This window comes from Prionailurus bengalensis, chromosome E2 (assembly GCF_016509475.1).
Source record: "Prionailurus bengalensis isolate Pbe53 chromosome E2, Fcat_Pben_1.1_paternal_pri, whole genome shotgun sequence".
Lineage (NCBI taxonomy): Eukaryota > Metazoa > Chordata > Mammalia > Carnivora > Felidae > Prionailurus > Prionailurus bengalensis.
Genome location: NC_057352.1, coordinates 23,302,150 through 23,310,597, shown reverse-complemented (window position 1 = coordinate 23,310,597; position 8,448 = coordinate 23,302,150). Strand labels below are relative to the sequence as shown.

The 8,448-nt window shown below is 41.6% G+C and overlaps 1 protein-coding gene across 1 annotated transcript in view; it reads left to right on the top strand.

Annotated features, from left to right (window-relative positions):
* Positions 1-701: 701 nt before the first annotated feature.
* PLEKHF1 (pleckstrin homology and FYVE domain containing 1) overlaps positions 702-8,448 on the top strand; it is a 39,780-nt gene continuing 32,033 nt past the window's right edge. The window contains exon 1 of the mRNA XM_043599134.1: positions 702-940. The gene's annotated coding sequence lies outside the window, so the exon portion shown is untranslated. The remainder of the gene's footprint in view (positions 941-8,448) is intronic.

Genomic DNA, 8,448 nt, shown 5'->3' with positions numbered 1-8,448 from the left:
CCCAGTTCTCCAAGAGACCCAGGAAACTGACCTTCCCACAGAAGCATCAAGGGTTGGTTTATGTGATGAGAGATCCTATAATAATTCAACGGGGGTTGTATTGTCGTTAGTGGATGGAAAAAGAATCTCCATCATCTCCAAGTTCCCTTTCTAGACTGACAACTTAAAGAAGGTGCCCCCTCTGGACTGGGCACAGCTTGGCAAGTGGAGTGAAGGTTAGATTTTGGCTCTCTTTCATCTCGGCTGAGCACTTTGTGCAGTGAACAACCTGCTCAACTGTATGCAATGACCTTGTAAGGAAAACTGCCTTCTGGGCTCAGAACTGGGAAATATTCCAAACCAAAGGCAAATAAATACATTCCGGGTTTTAGTTAGATGCAGTACTGCCCATTGGGAAAGTCTGCTCTATGCTTTACATGATGAATTCAGGAAAAAATGTAAATTGAGCAAGAAAGTTTGGACTCCAGACAAACACTCTGACCAGGTGAAACCCTGTCCCTAATTGACACTGACGGTAGCCAGAGGCCCATGTGATCAGTGCTCCTTTCAGGGAGGGGTGGGGGAAGGATACAGGGGGTTCAGGGCAGCCTTAATACCAGAGAATGAAAACCAAAAGGGACCCACTTTCTTAAACAGGAAATAGATACTCCAAAACCACTCCCTGGTCACAGCGCAGAGAGCTGCTATGTGCTTGCCTTGGAACGCCTCTGATGCACTAATCCACATGCTCTGAGCTGGCTGTTCTCTCCCACGGAGAAGCTGCAGATTCAGTCTTTGACCTCACACACACAGTGCCCTGGGCTCAAGGTGCTGAGGAACCCCCAGCCCCCCAGCTGAGACTAACTATAACGCTTTGAAAAGCCTGCGTGGTGGAGACAAATCAGCCAAAAGAGATCAAAGTGGCTGGCTGGAGGAGGATAGGAGGAGGGAGGGATTCAAGGTAAGCCTTTGAGTGCTGTTTTGTTTGCTTTTTTAAACCTTGAGACTTAATTTGAAGAAGCATTTGGGAGTTTTTGTTGCAATTTGGGGGGGGGGGCGGGGAGGAGCTGTTGTTTGTTTTACAGTAAGTATTTTAAAGTTTTGTTAACACACACGTACACTCACATATACTCTTTAAAGGGCCCTTACGTGCTGGCTGTTTCAAGTTCTCTGTACTTTCTTCTAGTAATACCAGACTTCCAGGACAGCCCTGTGAGCTGACAGCCTGGCGAGAGGGGGCTTAGGGGAGGGGTCAGTAGACATTTGGTTGCCCCATAGTTCCTGCAGGCACCTGGCCATAGGCTCCAGACAAACCCCCTGGATACCAAATAGACAATGCCTACTCTGGATCACAAAGCAGTTGGGATGATGAGATACCCCCCATCAATACACGGGCAGGAGAAGGGCACGTGGGTCCCAGGTACAGCTTACTAGTGACTTTGATGGGAAATAGGAACGGTTTTTGCCTCTGGGGTCTAGAGTTGTTTTTTTCATCGCAATCAAAGGAATTCAAAGAACAGTTCGACTCTAGGTGAGAAGACATTCCTACATTTTGTCAAACCCAGAAGAAGCCATCCATTTCCTGAATCCCTGTGGAATTTGTGGTTCGACAAATTAGAGAAATGGTGACATGATTGTTCTGTCTCCTGTGTCTAGCTGTGCTCCCCAGCCAGCAAAAATCAAAACAAAGGCCAGATGGTTTGACCTGCCTCCATAAGACCCTGGAGACCATGGGGACATGGAAACCACTAATAATTTCCACGTCTCTTCCCAAGGCCACTCCTGACCTCTGTCTATTTGTCTCTGATTGGAAGGTGTTACTGAGCTGTCCCCGTAGGATTCTGTCTTCTCCCCTTTCTGCCCCCTGCAGCGTCAGGGGTGGAGTTAGGGGTCAGGGCAACAGTAAGAACTAGGCTCATTTCAGAAATATTGTTTCTCTTAACTCCAGTTGCCCCTTTAGAAAGATTTTTGGCGTGATATTTTCCCCAGGGCCTTTGTAAGGCTGTTTTGATGCCTAGATTGGTTTTGTTTTGTTTGTTTCTTTCTAGCTGTATTTTATTTCATTTGGTGTGAGAGGTCTTGCGTTTTGTTGTTGTTATTGTTGTTATGTCTTTGATTTTGCTGATTTATTTTATTTATTCAGAGCTCTGCTTATTAAGGTGTGGGTGAGGGAAACTGGGACTCTTGGGAAATTCCCTCTTGTTGGCTTTGGAAAGGGGAGGGGAAGTTCTGACCTTGGCCTCCCAGTCAGGAAATAGCTAAAGAATTCCTAGCAGAATGCAAGAAAGACCTTTACCTAATGCATTTAGGGAAAGAGTTCCTGACAATGGAAAATTGAGCGTGCTTTCTTATTTTTTTTTTTTTTACTGCTCTCTAACAATAGGTAACTTGCAAGTTTTCCAGCATGATTTTCTTCTTTTTTTTTTTTAGTTTAATTATTTTTTATTTTATTTTTTAAATCTACTTCCAAGTTAGTCAGCATATAGTGCAATAATGATTTCAGAATAGAAAGCAGTGATTCATCTCTACATATAACACCCAGGGCTCATCCGAACAAGTGTCTTCCTTAATGCCTCTTGCCCATTTAGCTCATCTGTCCACCCACAACCCCTCCAGCACCCCTCAGTTTGTTCTCTATATTTAAGAGCTTCTTCTGTTTTGTCCCCCTCCCTGTTTTTCAACGTTTTTTATTTATTTTTGGGACAGAGAGAAACAGAGCATGAACGGGGGAGGAGCAGAGAGAGAGGGAGACACAGCATCGGAAACAGGCTCCAGGCTCCGAGCCATCAGCCCAGAGCCTGACGCGGGGCTCGAACTCACGGACCGCGAGATCGTGACCTGGCTGAAGTCGGACACTTAACCTACTGCGCCACCCAGGCACCCCCCCCCCTGTTTTTATATTATTTTTGCTTCCCTTCCCTTATGTTCATCTGTTTTGTATCTTAAATTCTACATATGAGTGAAGTCATATATTTGTCTTTCTCTAATTTCACTTAGCCTAATACTCTCTAGTTCCATCCACGTAGTTGCAAATGGCAAGATCTCATTCTTTTTTATTGCTGAGTAATACCCCATTGTATATATATATATATACGCCACATCTTCTTTATCCATTCATCCATCGGTGGACATTGGGGTTCTTTCCATACTTTGGTTAGTGTTGATAGTGCTGCTATAAACATTGGGGTGCATGTGCCCCTTTGAAACAGCATACCTGTATCCCTTGGATAAATACCTAGTAGTACAGTTGCTGGGTCATAGGGTAGTTGTATTTTTAATTTTTTGAGGAACCTCCGTACTGTTTTCCAGAGTGGCTGCACCAGTTTGCATTCCCACCAGCAGCGCAAAAGGGTTCCTCTTTCTCCACATCCTTACCAATATCTGTTGTTGCCTGAGTTGTTAATGTTAGCCATTCTGACAGGCATGAGGTGGTATCTCATTGTGGTTTTGATATTTATGTCCCTGATGATGCATGATGTGGAGCAGTTTTTCACATGTCTGTTAGCCATCTGGATGTCTTCTTTGGACAAGTGTCTATTCCAGCATGATTTTCTTTCCTACCTAGATGGCCACCAAACCCCAACTCCCAGACTTTGCCATTTTTCTTAAATCTAATACATTAAGCTTTTGAAACACACACAAATTCCAGTGTAATTGGCAACCATGTGAAGAACAAATGTAGGAAATACTCTACATGCTAGGAGATTCTAAATTACAGACTATGTAACTATGTATTTGTTTTCACTTGTAAAATCCACATTCTTTTAGTGTACAGTTCCACGTGTTTTGGCGAATGTGTGCTGTGGAACCATTAGCACGAGCAGAATACACCAGCATTTCCATCACCCCAAAATTACCCTCATTTTGCTCCTGTGTAGTAACCCCACACTTGACCTGAAACGATGCTGGTATGTTTTCCATCTTACAGTTTCGCCTTTTCAGAATGCCATTTAAACTGGAACATGCAGTATGGAACTTCTGAGTCTGGGATTCTTCTAACTTAACGCATTTGAGCTCCATCCTTGTTACTGGGTCTGTAGTGGTTTGTTCCTTATTAGGACTGAGTTCCTTTTCATTTCGCTGTATGAATATACCGCACTTTGTTCATCCATTCAGCGCTTGAAGGACATTTGGACCGTTTCCAATTTTTGGTTTTTATGAATAAAGCTGTTATATGCATTTGTGAACAGGTTTGGTGTGAACAAAAGTCTTTATTTCCCCTGAGTAAGTACAAGTGAGGTTTCTGAGCCATATGGTGAGAGTATGTTCAGCTTCTTCAGACATTGTCCAACCATTTCTCAAATGGTTGTACCATTTTGCAGTGTGTGAGAGTCTCAGTTGATCTACATCCTCACCAGCACCTGGTATTATCACTTTTTGTTTTGGTTTGGTTTCTATAGCCATTCAAATAGGTGTGCAGTGGTATCTCATTATAATTTTAATTTGCATTTCCCTAATGTCTAATGATACTGATCGTTTCCTACGTGCTTACTTGCCATCCATATATCTTCTTTGGTAAATCACCTACTGGAATATTTTGACCATTTTTAAATTGAACAGTTTATTTCCTTTTTGTTCAGTTTTGGGAATTCTTTACATATTCTGAATAAATATCTGTTTGTCAGGTATGTGATTTGCAAATATATGCCCCTAGCCTGTGGCTTTTCTTTTTCTTTTAAAAGTGTATCTCACAGAACAAAAGCTTAATTTTGATAAAGTCCAATTTTTCCTTTTTTTTCCTTTCTGGATCATGCTTTTGGTGTCTATCTAAGGACTCTTTGCTTGACCCAAGCCCAAAGGTTTTTCCCAATGTTTTCTTCTAAAACTATTATACTTGGACGTCTTACATTTAGGTCACCAATCCATCGTTAGTACATTTTTGTATAAAACATGAGATCTACCTGGAGGTTCATTTTTTTACATATGGACATCTAGTTATTCCAGCACCATTTGTTAACAACACTGTCCTTCCTCATCCTCTTTATGGAGTCTAAGCAGGGAGGTTTGATGAAGCATTTTTGAAGATGCTGCTGGAGTTTGTCTCAAGAAACAGGAGTAGAATGCATCATGGAAGAGATGATGAGTTTTCTGTTTCAAGAAAACTTCCATTGGCCAACGCAATCTCGAGAAAGAAGAACAAAGCCTGGGCATCACACTCCCGCATCTCAAACTATACAAAACTATAGTCATCAAAGGAGTATGGTATTGGCATAAAAACAGACACATAGGTAGGTGGAAAAGAATCAAGAGTGCAGCAATAAACCCACACATATATGACCAATTAATTTACAACAAAGGAGCTGCGAACATGCAACGAGGAAAAGACAGTTTCTTTAATAAATGACGTAGGCAAACCAGACAGCCACATGCAAAAGAATGAAGCTGGACCACTACCTTACACTATGTATAAAAATTAACTCAAAATGCCTTAAGGACTTGAACATGAGACCTAAAACCACCAAAGTCCTAGAAGGACACAGGTGCTAAGTTCCTTGACATCGGTCTTACTGATGATTTTTTGTTTCTGACACGAAAAGCAAAGGCAACAAAAGCAAAAATAAACAAGCAGGACTTATTGTGGTGATCACAATATATACAAATATGGAATCACTCTATTGTATACCTGAAATTAAACTAATGTTCAATGTCAACAATATCTCAATTAAAAATAATATTAAAATTAAAAAGTAAATAAATAAAGAGGCACCTGGGTGGCTCAGTTGGTTGAGTGTCCAACTTGAGCTCAGGTCATGATCTCACGGCTCGTGGGCTCAAGCCCTGCATTGGGCTCTGGGCTGACAGCTCAGAGCCTGGAGCCTGATTCGGATTCTGTGTCTCCCTCTCTTTCTGCCTCTCTCTCTCTCTCTCTCTCTCAAAAATAAATATTAAGAAATAAATTAATTGTTTAACATAGTGCTGGAAGTTCTAGCATCAGCAATCAGACAACAAAAGGAAATCAAAGGCATCAAAATTGGCAAAGATGAAGTCAAGCTTTCACTTTTTGCAGATGACATGATATTATACATGGAAAATCCGATAGACTCCACCAAAAGTCTGCTAGAACTGATACATGAATTCAGCAAAGTTGCAGGATACAAAATCAATGTACAGAAATCAGTTGCATTCTTATACACTAACAATGAAGCAACAGAAAGACAAATAAAGAAACTGATCCCATTCACAATTGCACCAAGAAGCATAAAATACCTAGGAATAAATCTAACCAAAGATGTAAAGGATCTGTATGCTGCAAACTATAGAAAGCTTATGAAGGTAATTGAAGAAGATTTAAAGAAATGGAAAGACATTCCCTGCTCATGGATTGGAAGAATAAATATTGTCAAAATGTCAATACTACCCAAAGCTATCTACACATTCAATGCAATCCCAATCAAAATTGCACCAGCATTCTTCTCGAAACTAGAACAAGCAATCCTAAAATTCATATGGAACCACAAAAGTCCCCGAATAGCCAAAGTAATTTTGAAGAAGAAGACCAAAGCAGGAGGCATCACAATCCCAGACTTTAGCCTCTACTACAAAGCTGTAATCATCAAGACAGCATGGTATCGGCAAAAAAACAGACACATAGACCAATGGAATAGAATAGAAACCCCAGAACTAGACCCACAAACGTATGGCCAACTCATCTTTGACAAAGCAGGAAAGAACATCCAATGGAAAAAAGACAGTCTCTTTAACAAATGGTGCTGGGAGAACTGGACAGCAACATGCAGAAGGTTGAAACTAGACCACTTTCTCACACCATTCACAAAAATAAACTCAAAATGGATAAAGGACCTGAATGTGAGACAGGAAACCATCAAAACCTTAGAGGAGAAAGCAGGAAAAGACCTCTCTGACCTCAGCCGTAGCAATCTCTTACTCGACACATCCCCAAAGGCAAGGGAATTAAAAGCAAAAGTGAATTACTGGGAACTTATGAAGATAAAAAGCTTCTGCACAGCAAAGGAAACAACCAACAAAACTAAAAGGCAACCAACGGAATGGGAAAAGATATTTGCAAATGACATATCGGACAAAGGGCTAGTATCCAAAATCTATAAAGAGCTCACCAAACTCCACACCCGAAAAACATTTCAAAATAACCCAGTGAAGAAATGGGCAGAAAACATGAATAAACACTTCTCTAAAGAAGACATCCAGATGGCCAACAGGCACATGAAAAGATGTTCAGCGTCGCTCCTTATCAGGGAAATACAAATCAAAACCACACTCAGGTATCACCTCATGCCAGTCAGAGTGGCCAAAATGAACAAATCAGGAGACTATAGATGCTGGAGAGGATGTGGAGAAACGGGAACCCTCTTGCACTGTTGGTGGGAATGCAAACTGGTGCAGCTGCTCTGGAAAGCAGTGTGGAGGTTCCTCAGAAAATTAAAAATAGACCTACCCTATGACCCAGCAATAGCACTGCTAGGAATTTATCCAAGGGATACAGGAGCACTGATGCATAGGGGCACTTGTACCCCAATGTTCATAGCAGCACTCTCAACAATAGCCAAATTATGGAAAGAGCCTAAATGTCCATCAACTGATGAATGGATAAAGAAATTGTGGTTTATATACACAATGGAGTAATACGTGGCAATGAGAAAAAATGAAATATGGCCTTTTGTAGCAACGTGGATGGAACTGGAGAGTGTGATGCTAAGTGAAATAAGCCATACAGAGAAAGACAGATACCATATGGTTTCACTCTTATGTGGATCCTGAGAAACTTAACAGGAACCCATGGGGGAGGGGAAGGAAAAAAAAAAAAAAAAGAGGTTAGAGTGGGAGAGAGCCAAAGCATAAGAGACTGTTAAAAACTGAGAACAAACTGAGGGTTGATGGGGGGTGGGAGGGAGGAGAGGGTGGGTGATGGGTATTGAGGAGGGCACCTTTTGGGATGAGCGTTGTGTGTTGTATGGAAACCAATTTGACAATAAATTTCATATAAAAAAAAGAAATAAATTAATTAAAAACTAAAAAAAAATTTTTTTCTTAGTTTTTAATTAAAACAAGAAATAGAGGGGCGCCTGGGTGGCTCAGTCGGTTGAGTGGCCTACTTCGGCTCAGGTCATGATCTCGCAGTCCGTGAGTTCGAGCCCCGCATCAAGCTCTGTGCTGACAGCTCAGAGCCTGGAGCCTGTTTCAGATTCTGTGTCTCCCTCTCTCTGAGCCTCCCCCATTCATGCGCTGTCTCTCTCTGTCTCAAAAATAAATAAACGTTAAAAATAAATTTAAAAAAATAATAATAATAAAACAAGAAATAGAAAACTTCCCTAAGATGTGAAGAGTGGATGAATCAAAGCTCTTCAGTCACCTCAGCAGGAAAGGAGGAGAGAGCTGAGGGTTTGGGAAACAGGGGGTAAAGGGAGGGCAGAGCAGAGGCAGGACCTCTGGAGGCTGGGGTCTCAGGTGCTGGGAGTACCACCCATACATCCTTCCAGGAAGCAGACAGGG